Source organism: Mus caroli, unplaced genomic scaffold, assembly GCF_978045245.1.
Source record: "Mus caroli unplaced genomic scaffold, Mus_caroli_1 scaffold_8, whole genome shotgun sequence".
NCBI lineage: Eukaryota > Metazoa > Chordata > Mammalia > Rodentia > Muridae > Mus > Mus caroli.
Window position 1 is genome coordinate 75,150,569 of NW_028227263.1, and position 19,400 is coordinate 75,169,968.

Below are 19,400 nucleotides of genomic sequence, written 5' to 3' on the forward strand. Positions count from 1 at the left end.
CGGACCAGCTGACAAAGCCAGGGCAGAGTGCTGTTAAGGCGATCTTGTTATTATGAGCATTTTCATAATGTCCAAATATTACAGCAGAGCAATTCATGGGCTCCATTTATTATTGATAAGAATGAGGGAGGGAAGGAGAAAGGGAGGGAGGGAAAAAGGAAGGGAGGGAGGGAGGGAAGGAGAGTGGGAGGGAAGGAGAGGGAGAGAAAGAGGGGGGTAGTTGGAAATAACAAAGAGGGTGAGTGCCCTATAATTATGGCAAGCAAATTAGGGTATGTGCCGGAGTCAGTTACATTTGCCTAGGAGTAATGATGCCCAAGACCTTTCCTTCCCCCCGGGATGGGAAAAATAATGGATTCCCTTGCAGCTGCAGATGGGGTAGAAGAATGCTGTCATAGGGACAATGTTTACAGAAGTCAGGCTGAAACATGGAGCTCTGAGGCTTGCCTGGAGTGTTTGAGTCAGCTCCAATCATTTCAGCCACTGAAGCAGAAGTCCCTCAAAAAACCCCAGTATTCTGAGAGGGGTGGGGGCTAGGAGTGGAGCCAGGGGGAAGATTGGTCTCTCAAAGTCAGCAGTGTTTGTGGAGAGCTCTCAGCTAAGGTTGATAACCTTGAAAAGCAGAGGCCAATGTGAGGAAAGTGGGCTTGCTCGCTCTCATGTCATCATTCTGGGTTAGTGCCCTTCTGTCTTGTGTGCCTGCACTGACATGTGCAGGTATTTAGTTTAAAGGCATGCTTCAAGTATTAATTGAGAATCTACACTCACTAAACTCAATTAGAAGTTGAGGGAGAGGGACATGCAGTTCACAGCTTTGGGATTTTCCATCAATTTTGAACTCAAATTAGTTAAAGCAAACAGGGACATTTTGTTTATTACTAGAGTTCCAGCCCCCAAAACCAGTGATGATAGACACATTGAAGCTTCATATGTAGCCACTAAATCAGAAAACAATTTTAAAAATAACAACTAATTATCAAATGCTAGCAAGGACATCAAAATTATGGGTTTCACATCAGTGAAAAGTTTGTGATCAATATTTGCTCTACTGGTTTCTAGGAAACCCCGTGAGCATAGAGAAGCATGCTATGCCAGAAAGCAGGGGAGGACTCAGATATATGAGAGCTCAGGCAAAAACACACAGAGTCTAGCTTGATGAGGATGCCATGAGTCAGACCAAAAGAATGGCAAAAGCTGGGCATGGAACACCAACATTCAGGAGATAAGGATTCAGGTCGGATAATGATGAGTTTCCGACAAGCCTGAGTTACACAATGAGAACCTGTCTTAAACATATAAGCACACATGTACACACACATCACACACTCACACACACACACACACACACACACACACACACACAGTGGGGGAAAGGGAAGAGGGAGGGGAAAAGGAAGGAAGGATGGAGGAAGGGAGGGAGATTGTAATATAACACAATAATTTGAAAACTCAAATTAATATTACAGAGACTAATACATTTGAATCATATGACATCATATTCATTGTAGTATGCATTCCAATTTATTTTTTTATTTTGAAATTATCTAAAATTCAAAGTTTAGGAGACAAATTCCCATTAGTTTTGTATTGTATAGGATGTTAATTATGTGATGCAGTAACAATTATAGTATGACCCAGTTATGTGGAATCAATTTTGATTTAATCTGATGAATTTAAATAACTCTATATTTAATAATAAGAATCAGGACAAGTATTCATTCCCAAACTCTGTCAAAATTTTTTTGTTAAGAGTGAAAATAATTTAAAAAAATAGTGTATTATTAAAAAAAAATGAAGTTCACTGATCCTTGAAATCTAGAATTTTCCAGCATGAAGGTTCCCTTGAAGATTTTGAGTTTCTACGTGACCCCGTCTTGATAACATCAAAAGTGGTTATTATTCAGAATTGTGCATTTTTATTATTTCTTTGCCATTAAATTTAGAAATATGCATCTGTTCCCTTAATAATGCATTGTTTCCTTGGATGATTTTGAACTTCACTCTATAGAAATCATACATGTGATTAGTAGTTGGACTTTTTATTCCTCACAATTACAGAATTAGGTCATTTCATGTTGCTCCCTGTGTAAACCTATGCAGTCATGTTCTCACTATCGCCTTCTTACTGAATGACATAATTACTGATTGTTCTTTACTGGCTACCCATGTGTATTGGTTTCTATTTATTTTAATGTGAGCTAGAAAATCAATAGGAAAACTTCAAAACATGATCCTGTGGCTTTTGTCTATGTTGCCAAATTATTCCCCAAAGAGAAACCTTCACTGTACAGTCAGGGATTTATTTTGTGTAAATATATATATATATATATATATATATATATATATATATATATGTGTGTGTGTGTGTGTGTGTATACTCATATATATATATACATATACACATATACATATATGATATACTTTTTTGTTTATATTTTATATTTTTAATTTTTGCTAATGTAATGTAAACACTATCTTTTTATGAGTACAACTTATATCATCTCATTTTTTCCTTGAGTTTGAAATTGGTTGCATGTATGTACTAGCCATGCACATTACCAGGCCTAAGAAATTGAATTTATCTGTTGGGAAATTGATATTTGACTTGTTAATTTAGAATGTATATGCATCAATATATTTATGTGATTTCTGCCTTGATATTTTATATCTTTTATTGGACCTATGCTTTTAATTAGATCAAATCGGTTATCTTTTATTTTATACTTATAGTTCCTAGAAAGTGATTAAGCAATGCTATTCTATCTTTTAAATCTAAAATGTTATCTTTTTCTTTTATAATTTGTGCAATTTTATTCTTCACTTACAGAAACTCTCTGACTTATAACTATGATATGAGGTGGCAGTCTATTTTATTCTGTTATTTAGATGCATGAAGTTTGGGAAAGCCTATGTAATTTTTATGGGTCACCAGTATTTTTTGTAACTCATCACACAGGCACAGAGGCACACACATACATGTACCCCCACACAGACATACACATGAATACATACATGTACATATACACATACACAAACATGCATACATGCATGCACATATATATGCACACCAAACACACATGTGCAAACACTTATACACACATCTTTTAAAGTTTTCTGAATATTTACTTTTGCTTATATATTTATCAAGTACTTATTACAATGAATATTAATTTGTTTATCTACATGTAATCATTTGAATATAATGATACTTGTCAGTGGTTCTTTCACAAACCATGTATACAAAGATGGATATGAATAACTAAAGATACATAAACTCTGCCTCCTAGTTCACACTCTGAATAAAAATTAAGTAAACAGATTTTAAGACTCAACACTGTAAAATTCTGAAAGATAATATTAGCATAAATTTCCAAAATATGGGCTTAGTTAAAGGTTTCTTCATATTTCCATGGGACAAGAAATCAAAGAAAGGGGCTGGAAAGATGACTCAGTGGTTAAGAGCACTGGCTGCTCTTCCAGAGGTCCTGAGTTCAATTCCCAACACCCACATGGTGGCTCAGGACCATCTGTAATGGGATGTGGTGCTCTCTTCTGGTGTGTCTGAAAACAACTATAGAGTATTCATGGAAATAAAATAAAATAAAATGAATCTTTAAAAAAATGAAATCAAAGAAATGTGATTAGGTTTCATGAAATTTTTATGGTGGCTAAAATAAGACTAAGAAAATGAAAAGACAAAAATGGAAAGTTCTTCAAAATAGTGTGAACAATAAGGTGCATATTTGTAGAATATTTCATAAAAAAGTAGACAACCTGAATATACATCTTGATGAAGAAGATACACAAATGATTTTTAATCATAAAAAACCTAAACTAAACAACAACAACAAGAACAACAACAACCTTTGGAGTAAGGAAGAAGTAGGACCCCATTCTGATCATGCCTGTGGAGTGGCTCAGCAGAAAGAAATGCTGGAATGATATGAGAAACTGGAAGCTTGGCTCAATGGCACAGACATTGTTGGGTAGTTTGTTTTACTTCACAGAGTTACAAGTAGAGTTAGCAGGTAGTCCACCCATTCCATTCCTGGGTGTGTGCCTGATCATATCGACACAACATATTCAAATGCCCTTTGGTTTATTATGAGCCACAGTTTCTGAGATGCCCCTACATGGGTCACAAAATCTACAGACAACCAAATGACTTTATAAATATCCAGTATTTGCTGAAAACATATGCACTTCTTGATGTGTGCTCTGAATAACCTCTGCATTGCTTCTACTAGCTAAGAGAGAATACATTCTAGGTAAGAATTTGTATTGTGTATTGTTTAAGGAGTAAGGGCATGCCAAGCTGGGTCTAGTGCCTCCTCATACCTCCAGTTCCTCAGGAGGCCGAGGCCATGACAATGATTTGGATACAGAAGTTCAGGGCTTTCCTGGGAAACATCACATTTCAAATCTCTTAATGCACATGTATTGTATATGGACAGAAAATTTGATACCATCATACATGTGCATTTTTTCAAAGTATTTCCACTTTTATGTATGGATGGATATGTGTGTGTGTATGTATATATCATCAGTGTATGTGCAATCCACAGATGCAAAGGGCTGCTGCATAAGAATGCAAACAGTATCTATAACACCCAGACATTGGAAACAAACATGCCAATGTAATGGTTAAAGGATTAAGAAAATCTTATATAGCCACCCTGAGAATATTCCTGAGCCATGAAGAATGAAATAAAGATACAGACAATAGTGCAGATGACACTTGAGAACACCTTGCTGATTAAGAAAACCAGTGTACACAAAGTTACATTGGGTGTCTCTGCTTAAATAAAAATGCTCTGAGTTGGCAAATCCATGGATATAGACACCAGATTTGTGTGCCTTGTAAGAGTCCAGGGAAAAGGGAGTGAAGGTGGATGGAAATTGATAAGGGGAAAGGTCCCCTATGGCCTGGTGTAATTACTCCACCGTGAGGGGAACACAGCATTGCCACCACATTAAACAATGCTTTCAAGTAGAGAATTTGATGACAAGAATGCATCAATCAAAAATGAAAGGCAAAGCTACATTGGAATGATGCGTTGAGTAGGGAACCTCCCCTTGTTTTACCTCCTCTCAGGAATCTCTAAGCAATAAGTATATGGCTTTTTGATTTTCTTTTCTTTTTATTTAATATTTTCTTTATTTACATTTCAAATGCTATCCCCTTTCCTGGTTTTCCCCTCGGAAAACACCCTCCCCTACCCACCTCCTCCCCCTGCTCACCAACCCACCCACTACTACTTCCTGGCCCTGGCTTTCCCCCACACTGGGGAATAGAACCTACATAGGACCAAGGGCCTCTCCTCTCATTGATGTCTGACTAGGCCATGCTCTGCTGCATATGCAGTTGGAGCCATGAGTCCCACCATGTGTGCTCTTTAGTTTGTGGATTAGTCCCTGGGAGCTCTGGGGGTACTGGCTAGTTCATATTGATGTCCTCCTATGGGGCTGCAAACCCCTTTAGCTCCTTGGGTCCTTTCTCTAGCTCCTTCATTGGGAATCCTATGCTCAGTCCAATGGATGGCTGTGAGCATCCACCTCTGTATTTATGAGGTATTGACAGAACCTCTCAGGAGACAGCTATATCAGGCTCCTCTCAGCAAGCACTTATAGGCATCCACAACAGGGTCTGGGTTTGGTGATTGTAAATGGGATGGATCCCCAGGTGAGTCAGTCTCTGGATGGTCATTTCTTCAGTCTCTACTCTACACTTTGTCTCTGTAACTCCTCCCATGAATGTTTTGTTCCCCCTTTCTAAGATGGATAGAAGTATCCACACTATGGTCTTCCTTCTTCTTGAGTTTCATGTGGTTTGTGAATTGTATCTTGGGTATTCTGAGCTTCTGGGCTAATATCCGCTTATCGGTGAGTGCATATCATGTGTGTTCTTTTGTGACTGTGTTACCTCACTCAGGATGATATACTCCAGATTCATTCATTTGTCTAAGAATTTCATAAATTCATTGTTTTTAACAGCTGAGTACTACTTCATTGTGTAAATGTACCACATTTTCTGTACCTATTCTTTGATGAGGGATATCCAGGGTTTTTTCCAGCTTCTGGCTATTCTAAATAAGGCTGCTATGAACATAGTGGAGCATGTGTCCTTATTACAATTTGGAGCATCTTCTGGGTATATGCCCAGGAGTGGTATTGCTGGACCTTCCAGTAATACTATGTCAAATTTTCTGAGGAACAGCCAAACTGATTACCAGAGTGGTTGTACCAGATTGCAATCCCACCAGCAATGCAGGAGTTCCTCTTTCTCCACATCCTCGCCAGCATCTGCTGTCACCTGAGTTTTTGATCTTACCCATACTGACTGGTGTGAGGTGGAATCTCAGGGTTGTTTTGATTTGCATTTCCCTGATGACTAAAGATGTTGAACAATTGTTTAGGTGTTTCTCAGCCATTTGGCATTCCTTAGTTGAGAATTCTTTGTTTAGCTCTGTACCCCATTTTTAATAAGGTAGTTTGTTTTCTGGAGTCTAACTTATTGAGTTCTTTGTATACATTGGATATTAGCCCTCTATTGGATGCAGGATTGGTGAATATCTTTTCCCAATCTGTTGATGGCCTTTCTGTCTTCTTGACAGTATCCTTTTCCTTACAGAAGCATTGCAATTTTATGACATCCTGTTTGTTGATTCTTGATCTTACATCACAAGCCATTGGTGTTCTGTTCAGGAATTTTCCCCCTGTGTCCATATGCTCAAGGCTCTTCCCCACTTTCTCCTCTATAAGATTCAGTGTCTCTGGTTTTATGTGGAGGTCCTTGATCCTATTTGACTTGAGCTTTGTACAAGGAGATAAGAATGGGTAGATTTGCCTTCTTCTACATGCTAACCACCATTTGAGCCAGCTCTATTTTTTGAAAATGCTGTCTTTTCCACTGTATGATTTTAGCTCCTTTGTCAAAGATCAAGTGATAGGTGTGTGGGTTCATTTCTGGATCTTCAATTCTATTCCATTGATCTACCTGCCTGTCACCAGTACCATGGAGTTTTTATTACAATTGCTCTGTAGTACAGTGTGAGGTCAGGGATGGTGATTCCCCCAGAAATTCTTTTATTGCTGAGAATAGTTTTTGCTATCCTGGGATTTTTGTTATTCCAGATGAATTTGGAAATTGCTCTTTGTAAATCTATGAAGAATTGAGTTGAAATTTTGATGGGGATCGCACTGAATAGGTAGATAGCTTTTGGCAAGATGGCCAATTTTACTATATTAATCCTACCAATCTATGAGCATGGGAGATCTTTCCATCCTCTGAGATCTTCTTTGATTTCTTTCTTCAGAGACTTGAAGTTCTTATCATACAGATCTTTTACTTCCTTAGTTAGGGTCACACCAAGATATTTTATATTATTTGTGACTATTGTAAAGGGTGTTGTTTCTCTAATTGCTTTCTCAACCTGTTTATCCTTTGTGTAGAAGAATACTGATCTATTTGTATTAATTGTATATTCAGCCACTTTGCTGATGTTGTTTATCAGGTTTAGGAGTTCTCTGGTGGAATTTTTGGTCTCAATTATGTACATTATCATATCGTCTGCAAGTAGTGATATTTTGACTTCTTCCTTTCCAATTTGTATCCCCTTGACCTCCTTTTGTTGTCTAAATGCTCTGGATAGGACTTTAAGCTCTATATTGAATAGGTAGGGGGAGAGTGGGCAGTCTTGTCTAGCTCCTCATTTTAGTTGGATTGCTTTTCATTTAGTTTGATGTTGGTCCCTGGTCTGCTGTATATTGCTTTTACTATGTTTAGCTATATGCCTTGAATTCCTGATCTTTCCAAAACTTTTATCATGAACAGGTGTTGGATTTTTCCAAATGCTTTCTCAGCATCTAATGAGATAATCATGTTTTTTTTTTTCTTTTTGTTTGCTTACAGAGTGGATTACATTGATGGATTTCTGTATATTGAACCATTCCTGCATCCCTGGTATGAGGCCTACTTGATCATGATAAATGATCCTTTTTATATGTTATTGGATTCGGTTTTCAAGAATTTTATTAAGTATTTTTGCAACAATATTCATAAGAGAAATTGGTCTGAATTCTCTTTCTTTGTTGGGTCTTTGTGTGGTTTAGGTATCAGAGTAATTGTGGCTTCATAGAATGAATGGGATAGAGTACCTTCTGTTTCTATTTTGTGGAATAGTTCGAGGAGTATTGGTATTAGGTCTTCGTTGAATATTTGATATAGAACTCTGTACTAAACCCATCAAATCCTGGGCTTTTTTGGGTTGGGAGACAATTAATGACAGTTTCTATTTCTTTAGGGAATATGGTACTGTTTAGATCATTAATCTGATCCTGATTTAACTTTGGTACCTGGAATCTGTCTAGAAAACCATCCATTTCATCCAGGTTTTCAAGTTTTGTTGAGTAAAGGCTTTTTTATTAGGATCTGATGATTTTTGGATTTCCTCCCTTTCTATTGTTGTCTCCCTTTTTGATTTTCTATACAGAGCACTGCATTATTTTGATTTATTGATTCATTTGATTGTGTTTTGGGAATTGGGGTTGAAATTAGGTTTTCTTTACCTTTGGGAGAATAGAGACAGAAAGATATCTCTCTCTAATGATTTTCCTAACGCAAGGTCTCTCCTTTTCAACTTACTGTGTAAATAGTTTAATTTGATGACATTTTACACATTCGTTAATAAACATGAGTTCAATATTTCCAAACATCTTTGTTTTCTTTTGGTTGGCTTTGCCACAGTATTAAAAGTGATCAAAACACATTTGGAGTGTGTATTTTGACTTAGTGATCATGTATATAAAATGGTTTGTGATTCTCACCAACTCTATGCAGACCCAGCGTGATTATACCTTTTTATATGATGAGCAATGAAAACATCTTAGCTGACCCACCCATAATTTTATTTCAATTTTCTCAATTTTTATTGCAATTTTCTTAATCTTATTTAAATTTTCTTAATTTAACCCTTGCTGGGAATATGCTTCAATGTTGATTAGATAGGAGGTATACTTTACATAAGAAGTTCTTTCGGCATTTTACCAATAAGTACTGTATATTGTTCCTGTCACAATATATAACAATCATTATAAGACACTTAACCTGTTTCATTATTTACTAAAAGAATAACTGAGTCTCAACATAGTCAATTTCTTTTTTATTCTCCAATCCCCAAATATATTGACTTTATTTCCAAGAGGAAATCTAGCATAATGAAGGCAGAATGGTGTGGGTAAGTCAAAAAAGACCCTCTAAGATAACAGGTTTGAATTTGAGTTCTAGTTCTCTGTGAGTTCAGCCATCAGTATGTGGGTACAGAGGCTGTGATTAGGTCTGGATGGAGGTGCTGCCTTCAGCCACCATTCAAGTCATTCATACAAGACATGGATCAATAGCCAAAAGAGGATTGTTATAAAAGAACAACCCTAGGACTGCAGTGATGGCTCAGTGGTTAAGAACACTGACTACTTTCCCAGAGGTCCTGAGTTCAATTCCCAGCAACAGCATGGTGGCTCTCAGCATTCTGAAATGAGATCTGATGTCCTCTTCTGGTGTGTCTGAAAACACAGACAGTGTATTAATACATAAAATAAATGAATAATTCATAAATAATGAAAATAAAAGAAGAACCCTATAGGTGGAGATTTAGCCTAGCTGGTAAGAGTACTTGTTGTTTCTGCAAAGGACATAGGTTTGATTCTTAGCATCCACATTGAGGTTCTCATCTTTAGGTACCAAGAATGCAAGAGGTACATAGACATGCATGCAGGCAAGGTACTCAAATACAAAAGATAAAGCAAATCTAAAAGAATGATTAAAGACAAAATAACCCTAGTTACTCCCTAGCCATTCTGTCTCCCTGTGTAAGTACATGATCTCCCCACACATAAGCCTGTGCTTCTGTTATACTCTGCCAGGAGTGCCTCATCAGAGCCAAACTAGTGCTAGACTTGTTCTCCAAACTTGAGCTCTGAGCTGAATACACTTTCTTTGCCTTAAAGCACCTAGCTTCAAATATGTTGTTAAACAAAACAATGTAAGAGAAGATTTATCTTGAATCACATTTATTTCAAGATAAAACATCTCAACCCAATGGAGACAACATGAGAGGAGCATCATACTCTCATATCAACAGACCAGGAGCCAGTAAAGTAGGAGGATGACAATGGATGCAGTATCCTTCATATCAACAGACCAGGAACCAGCAAAGTAGCAGGATGACAATGGATGCAGTATCCTTCATATCAACAGATCAGGAACCAGCAAGATAGCAGGATGACAGTGGATGCAGTTATCCTTCTTTGTTTTTTGGTTTTGGAAGGGACCCTAGTGATGGGAAATATGACTGCAACACAGGGTAGTCCTTTTCCAATCTGTCAGTCTCTTCAGGTGTCACTCTCACAGACACACCCAAAGAGGCCCCTCTGCCCTCATGCCCTAGGCATTTCTTTTCTTTTTTTTTTTAATTAGGTATTTTCTTCATTTACATTTCAAATGTTATCCCAAAAGTCCCCCATATCCTTCCCCGCCCTCCTACCCACTCACTCCCACTTCTTGGCCCTGGTGTTCCCCTGTACTGAGGCATATAAAGTTTGCAAGACCAAGGGGCCCCTCTTCCCAATGATGGCCGACTAGGCCATCTTCTGATACATATGCAGCTAGAGACACAAGCTCCGGGGGGTACTGGTTAGTGGACTATCAAAGTTAAGACCACACACACACATTGACAGCAGAATGGGGCAGCTTTCCTCTTCATGATTGTCATTGACACTTGGGGACAAGCTAAAGGAACTGCATGTTTGCAGATTTTGAAGTTTAAGTATCTAATGTACCTGTGAGGAACTTTTGTATTTTTCTTTGCTAACAGGAAATTGCACGGGGAAGAAAGAAAGAAAGAAAGAAAGAAAGAAAGAAAGAAAGAAAGAAAGAAAGAAAGAAAGAAAGAAAGAAAGAAAAAAAAGAAAGAAAGAAAGAAAGAAAGAAAGAAAGAAAGAAAGAAAGAAAGAAAGAAAGAAAGGAAGGAAGGAAAAGAAAAGAAAGAACAGAGACTAGAAGTAACTCCATGGAAGGAAAACCTGCCTCTAATGGGGACAGAGGGACCCAGGGTTAACACTAACTACATCCTATGTTTTGCTGTCAAAATGTAGTATTTTCCAGTGGAGTTTTATGAAGCAGAATTGCAGTTTAATAAGAGGCTCATTTGCAGGTACACTTCCCACCCACTGAAAAGCTGCCTTAGCTTTCTAAGAGTTTGATGGGAGCCCTGTGGTGGCACAGCCCTCTGTTAGCAGCTTAGCCTAATGGAAATGAATTGCATCCATTGCCACCCTGTTACTATGCATTACTGGGCTAGTGTAAGCTGGATAAAGACTTACTTTTTTTCCCCGCCGGAAAAAAACCCCGCTTAGTTTTAGTTCTTAGCACTAATGTATAAATTGTACATTTGGGATGTGTCCCTTTGTTCCTAGTATGTAGAGCTCTGGGTGGTGATGAACAATAACTTGAAATAAGCTGTTTTATATTTTATTTGATGTGAAATAAACCTTAACACATTCTGGTTATATCCTGTTCTTTTTTCTCTGTTCTATCTCTGCATCATCTTATGTGTATAATAAACTACATATACACAGAGACACATTACACACACATCCACACACATATACACAAATATACACACAAACATAAACACACACAATATAGACTAATTTCCACTAAATATTTGCCTAACTCATAGTAAAAGTAAATACTGTTGTGTTTTGTTTTTGTAGTGTGTGTGTGTGTGTGTGTGTGTGTGTGTGTGTGTGTGTGTGTGTGTGTGTGTTTAAATCAGTCATGGAGGCATGGTTGCTCCTTGGGGCTAGATAAGTTGCTTCAGTAATGTCATCTTCAGTATTATTTCCACTTTAAGTAACACTGTTGTGAGTGCCCTCCAGATTTGATGAGGCAGGACACATGAAAAGCAGAATGTGGACAGCTCTCTGAGCCAGCCTGGAATGCACCTTCTCACCTTCTAGCCCCATGCTTTTCACCATCTCCCGTGGGTCCTCAGTGTTTTCTTTCCCTTGTTCCTCTTTTGCCCCTGTAATCCTATAATTCTTCCATATGGTTGAGGGATCACACAATGTCCTCCTGAATGGAAGAGCTCAACGTTCCACATTGATATGGTTCATCCATGCCATGTAGAACCAACTAAAAACATGATGAGTCACCCCAGCTGGAATAATTCAAATATTCACAACGACTATCCATCAAACGGTCAAAGTCAATGTCTTAATTACTTTTCCTGTTTCTGTGATAAGTGCCCTGGCAAAAGTGACTTACAGGAAAAAGAGTTTACTTTTGATTACCGTTAGAGGTTATAGTTCAACATGGTGGAGAAGTCCCAGGATCCAATGCCTGAGGCAGCTGGTCACGTTACATCAGCAGTCAGGAACTAGAAGGTGATACTCAGCCTCAGCTACCCTGCTCCTTTTTTTTTTATATCCCAGGATTTCAGTCTACAGAATGGTACTGCATACACTGGGTAGAACTTCTGACTTCCAATAACCAAGTCAAGAAAATGCTCTGCCCCGAACAGGTTCATCTCTCATCTTTCATATCTGATTCTAGGTCGTATACCCATTATAATAAACCCAAACCAAGACAGTTCTGAGATATGTTGCTAGGAGTTTATGTGAATTTGACCAAGGAAAATGAAGAAGAGGGAGTCAAAAAAAAAAAAAAAAACCAAACAATCAACCAACCAACCAATCAAACAAACAAACAAACTCACAGAAATGCTGAGAAGTAGGAGTAACTGTTTTTCCAGAGGTGAGTCCACAGCTGGTAATCCAATTCTACATGATTAGTCTTAAAACACACACACACACACACACACACACACACACACACAGAGAGATAGGTAGATAGATAGATAGATAGATAGATAGATAGATAAATAGATATAAATATAAATATATAGATGTATAGATTAGATGTATATATAGACATAGATATATAGATATATAGATATAGATATAAAACAAGTAAAGAAAACCATGAATTTGAAAGGTAGTTAGGGGAGATGTAAGAGAGGGATTTGAGGAAAATGAATAAATTATGATTATATTCTAATTTCAAAATTAGAAATAAAAACAGGAAAAAAAGAAAGAATCACATTTAAATTTTCTATCATAAAGTATATATTTCCCCGTTTCTCTTGGATAACATGTAAAAAGAATGATGAAACATGCAACCTAAGTTTATTTAGCTGGGTACAGTGGCTGTGATGGATCCTCTTGGCTGTGCACTTCATTGGATTTAGAATTAACTAAACAGCATGCTGATGGGTGAGTCTTTAGTGGTATTTCCTAGGTGAGCAAGCTAAAAGAGTGAAAATATGAGGGCGAGCACTCCTTCTAGCAGTGGTCTGGAAAGATCTGAGGTTAAGGCTGTGAGCCTTTGCCTGCCCACCTACTCCTCTTACAGCTGAGTTCATGCTCCTGAGGCTGCCCTCACTGTTGTCTCTCTTCAGTGACATCAAGACCCAGCTTCTTCGGCCTTCCAACATGACTGCAGGTCAGTTGATTGGCCATGAATCCACCAGGCTTTTGGCATTGGTTTGGACCTGCAGAGGCATTCAGGCTTGTGGGCTGAGTAACTGCTTGGTTTAGAGCCTCACTAGTATGCACTAGATATTATTGGACTAGCACGTGCATGTCCTTTAAGCTAGCTAATAGAATCCGGTTTGTTTTATATGTTAATTCTATTCATTCTGTTTCTATACTGAGTCTGACTAACACAGTGTTCCACACTCGTAATCTCAACACCCAGGAGACACAGACAGAAATATCTAAAGTGTGAGTCAAGGTCAAATTATGCAATGTGCAATGAAACTTTGTCTCAAAAAAAAAAAAAAACCCAAAAAAACAAAATTGAAGCAAGACAAATTCAACCAGCAAAGTCACCTTTATATATAAGACTACATGACATTTCAGTCTTGAACATCTAAATATTCTCACCCTGATAGTCAGCCTTTAATGTCAAACTGTTCTGCACTCTGATTCTGTTGTCAGACATGGGCATGATGCAAGAACCAAATGCACACACACACGCGCGCACACACACACACGCACGCACACACACAATCTGTAGAGGAGATGACTCAGGGTATAAAGCGATTAGTACAGAATAATAAGGCTCTGGATTCTGATTGCCATCACCCAGGTAAAAAACAGGGTCTAGCAATAAATGCTAGTTACCCAAGCACCAGGGCAAAAAGGCAGCAGGATCCTTGGGGCTCTGTCAGTTCAGACAAAACAAGATGCCTCAGGTTTAGTGAGAGACTCTGTCTCAAAAAAAAAAAGTAATAATAACAGGAAGAGAAATAAATGAAGCCATCAGATAGCTGACTTCTACATGGACCGTGAATGTCACTGCACATACAGCAACACACACACACACACACACACACACAGAGAGAGAGAGAGAGAGAGAGAGAGAGAGAGAGAGAGAGAGAGAGAGAGAGAGAGAGAGAGAGAGTAGTTTAGATAGAAATAAACAAAGACGTTCTTGCCTGGTTTAATGTTTTAGTTGTATTTCACCTACCTTTAATGCGTATTCTATGGCTGGGCGGTGGTGGCGTGTGCCTTTAATCCCAGCACTTGGGAGGCAGAGGCAGGCAGATTTCTGAGTTTGGGGCCAGCCTGGTCTACAGAGTGAGTTCCAGAACAGCCAGGGCTACACAGAGAAACCCTGTCTTGGAAAAACAAAACAAAAAACAAACAAACAAAAAACAAAAAAACCAAAAACCAACCAACCAAACAAAAAACATGTATTCTATGGCAAGCAAGGAAGGGAACACATATAGCTCATAGGGCATGGTACAGGATCATAAGAAATCTCTCTCTGTCTTTCTCTCTCTCTCTCTCTCTCTCTCTCTCTCTCCTTGGCCTTCATTCTAATTAACCCACCCCTATCATTCCCCTCCCTCCTTCCTGTCATCTCCATTTCACAGTATCACTTGCCCAGAGAAAAGAGGCTGCGACACATTCTATTTAGAAAGTGAGTGTCTCACTAGGGGTGACAAGTCTTTTTTTTTGAGGTCATTTATCTAATTGCTCTTTGCAGATAAGAATTAATTAGCCCGATGATTTTTCTCCATTTTTGGATGGATTCCCCACCTGAAGAGAAGAAACTTCTTGGTGTCAGTGATTAATTGCTCAGCCAGAAGCACACCGCCTCGCATTTGTAATAAATGCTGCCTGACTCTTCAGGTCACATTAAGAAGCAGGCAGGTTGTGCTGTAACGTACAACATTATAAAGCACTTTTATAAATAGAGGCAGAAGCGCGTGATTGTGATTAAATATTTTAATACATCACAGGGTGAAAGCATTTTGGAATGCTGGAAGCAAAAGACCCCACTTAGGACAGCTTTTCTCTTTCCATCAGGAGACACAAAACATCTCAGAATCAATGATAGAAGGTTGCATTTCAAGGTGGGATTTGTTTGAAATGTCTGCAGTGAACCATGGTATCTGGTTTCTTGTTTCTAGTTGTCTCTCTCACTTTTTTGAGTAAAGACCACCAACAAGTCTGAGCATATTCACTCCCCACGTTGTGTTTACTTTGCGAATAGAAAGCAATAAGTTGCTATTTGGTTTATCTTCACATTAGTTTCTTTGCTTCTGAGTTTTGCAGTAGTGTGCAGAAGAGGCAACTGGACCTCAAACTCAAGTGCCTCTGTTCAAAGATGAACAAATAAAACATGTTACATCTCTCTTGAAATATGAAATATGTCTAAACAGAAAAACGCTGTGAGAGAATTCAGAGTGTCAGGGTTACTCTGCAAAACTTAGCTGAAGACTAGCCAGGACTTAGGGACATTCATCTAAGACATTCACTTAATTCTTCATCTTTACCACAACACTCAACAGGGAAAGCATCCTTTGCAGTTACTTTAAAGATAAAGGAAATAATCCTAGGAGCAATCTGTTTTGTCGAAGATCACACCGAGTGATGAGGAGAGGAAGCAAAAGCAGAAAGAATACTTCTGACTTCAAGTCAAATTCTTTTTATACATACATATGTACATATAGATGTGTGTATGTATATGTATGTATACATATACATATATATGTGTATACATATAGATATATAGTTTTATTTGTAAACATATATGTATTTGTAAAAAATATACTTTATAAATATACTTATAAATAAGGGACAATTTAATTGTACATGATAGTAAATAAGATAGAAGACATAAACTTGCTGGGCTTATAAAGATGTTACTGTTTGAATAAAAACATTTGAATGAAAATAATTATCACAGAAGCCATTTTCTCTGAAACACTGATCTAGGACTGGATTATTAAAGAAAACATTTTCCTTGAAACAGGTGATGAAAGGGCATTTATCCTCGCGTATTGATTATTACTTAAAAGAGCCAAATCTAGTGAGGTTCTTGAACCCTAGGTGAGGTGGCGCAAATGTGGCTGGGAAGCTTGTGTGGTCAACAATTGATTTCATATTCTTTCCTATCATTTTTTTTTCACTCCACGTTCCCATGTGCTAAGACAACAAGACATGCACATAGTAGGTCCTTAATAAGCATCTACGCAGGAAAAAAAAGCAAATGAGGAAGGAATGTGAGGAGCAGGTTTCATCATTTTCTAGATAGACCCTCGAAAAACTTTCCACCCTATCCATCCCTGAACTTCTTTTCTCCTCAACTGCTTCGAAAAGGAACCCCTGCTTCCCCAGCTTAATGGCCACTTGGTTAGGGACAGGACTAGTGGTACTTGCTGTCCTCTTGCTTGGGACATACAACATGGGCAATAGATTTCTTCTCTATCACAAAGCCTTGGATATTATTTCCCATGTGGTTGTGGCCCACTTGTGTCCAGGTGTTCAGGCCACACTAGGAGGTCCGAAGCCATGCACAGCATGCTCTGGCCTCAAGAGCCTATGTTTACCTGCTGTCTGAGTCTCCCCACAGCCACTGAGCTTCTAGATAGTGGTAAATGAAGGCACTTTCCTCTTCAGCCACTTGTCAAGATGTCTAATGGTCTTCTATTTTAACAGCCATTGCTGTTTTCCCCTACTGTCTTTCACCAAGACAATACACAGAGGTAAAAAAAAAAAAATCATTAAGCACAGCAAGTTCATTGTTCTTTCTCTTTCTCTCACTGTTCTAAGGATATTAAGTGCAATGACGATGTTTATGGTTTAACATCCATACTTCAAATCATCTCATCTCTTGGGAGATCTTTCTGTCTTACGATTGCTCAAATTGGACATTTGTGCCCCATGAAGGAAATTATAGGGAGCTTATTCATCCTTTAGCCTCAGGAGGACTCAACAGGAAGGCATCCTGTATGAGAAATTGTCCTGCACTGGACCCCGATTTTGTTAACACTTTGACCTTTTATTTTCTGAGCTCCAGAGTGGTAAGTAATATGTTCCTGCAGCTTGCTTATTAGCCACGCTAAGGTGTTTTGTTCTATCACTCAAAACCGTCTGGGCTGCATCTCCTTTAGAAGCATTTAAGTTCCTAAAGTTCTGTAAAGAGGAACTTTGCTAATACTATTCTAAAAAGATAGAGGAGAGAAACCCAGAAAGGAAGCTGAAGAAAAGAAGTCACAGTCAGTGTTCTGTAAAGAGAAGAAAACTGTAAGGAATGGCTTGAGGATCTCTTACCAAAATAGGGGTAAAGCCTGGAAAAATATTTTCCCACATGTTTTCCTCCCCCAAACCAGAACCTGACAGTGACAAATAAATAAAGATGACAAATGCCATAATCATTTTCAGCACTTGAAATAAACGTGAAATCAAACTTCTGGGATCATTCCCGAGTTCCTCACAGCACGTCATTTTTCCTTGTCTGCTTTGAAGCATTTGGACCTAGTCCTTAAGTTGTTTTGATAAACAGAGCCTTGCTCTGTAACTCAGCCCAAGTTTAAACTGGCTACATAGACTATAGAGACCTTGAACTCACAATCCTCCTGTCTTAACTTTCCAAGTGCTAGAACTTCTGTATGTGTCACCACATCCTACTAACCTAGAGCATTGGGTATGTTACATGACTGTGAAATCGTTCCTCATATTTATCTGAAAAAAAAAATCTTTCCCATCCCCTCTCTCAAGTGCGGTAGTACAAGGTCAGCCAATTTTGTCTATGGTGAGTGTACAGTTTTACACAAGCAGGAGTGTTTTGTGGGGGAGTAGATAGATGTCCAGTGAAGGATGCTGCTCCTCAATGAATATTTAAACCATGGGTCCTGACTGTTGATCATAGTATCTGAGTGCAGAGGGACCTTTACCAGGAGTATACCAGAGCTACTCACCAGCTGTGCTCTCATCATATTAAATCCCTCCCCAGGGAGCTTTGGCCCATCAAGTTATGCTAAGCTCATCTTCTCTACTGGGCTGTCACACTGCCTGCTGTTGCTGGCTCTCCGGTCTCTATTGCTGCTTGGACTCATCTTCATGAACTTCCCTGCTCTTTTAGCCTTCTGTCTCCCCATGTGATGAAGTCAGGCAATGAATGTTGATGTTAACATGATAGTTACTTTTGATATCCTATTTAATCATATATGAGAGAATAGGAAAGCACACCCCTCTGGGTAGATCTGTGAGGTCTTTTCAAGAGGACTAAATCATCAAGACCTTGACCTAGTGAATGAACTAGTCCCTTGAAGGAGCTGTAGTGTGAGGGCATTACTGGGAGATGATGAAAGGGCTTTATTGGAGGAAATGGAGTTGCAGAGGCTATAAATTGCCCTATTCACTTCCTGTATATGTGTCTCTGCCATATACAGGCTGCCAGAAACTGAGAGTCACTCTGCTCTATAATATTCCTCCAGGCATGGTGTCCTGACAGGGCTGAGACCACACACTAAAATATATTTGTCTTGTTGACTGTAGGTTATTCCTGTCAGGTATTTTGTTACTGCAACAAGAAACATAATTAATATGGTGAATACCCAAAAATTTCTAGAGGTTATGTGATGTAGTGACTTCTCACTTTTAACTTTTCTGGGAAAATGTTTCCTAATTAGACAAATCTTTTAGGTTGTTATTTTTTAGACAGAAATATTTAGTTGGTCAGTTACCAGTTATACCCAAGCTTTTTCTTTGGATAAAATTATATATGTTAATATTCATGAATGTTAACATATACAACAAAACATAATGCATATCACAATGTAACATAACATGAAATATTTTAGTTTGTGCAATTTTTTATTATTAATAGTTGATGAATATTTTAGATGATAATATATAAATGAATATATAGATATGCATGTTATATACACAGATAGATAATTATAAACAGATATACACTTTATAATTGCATATATAATGTGACAATTAGGTATGTAATGCTTTTAATATTATGCATAAATACAATG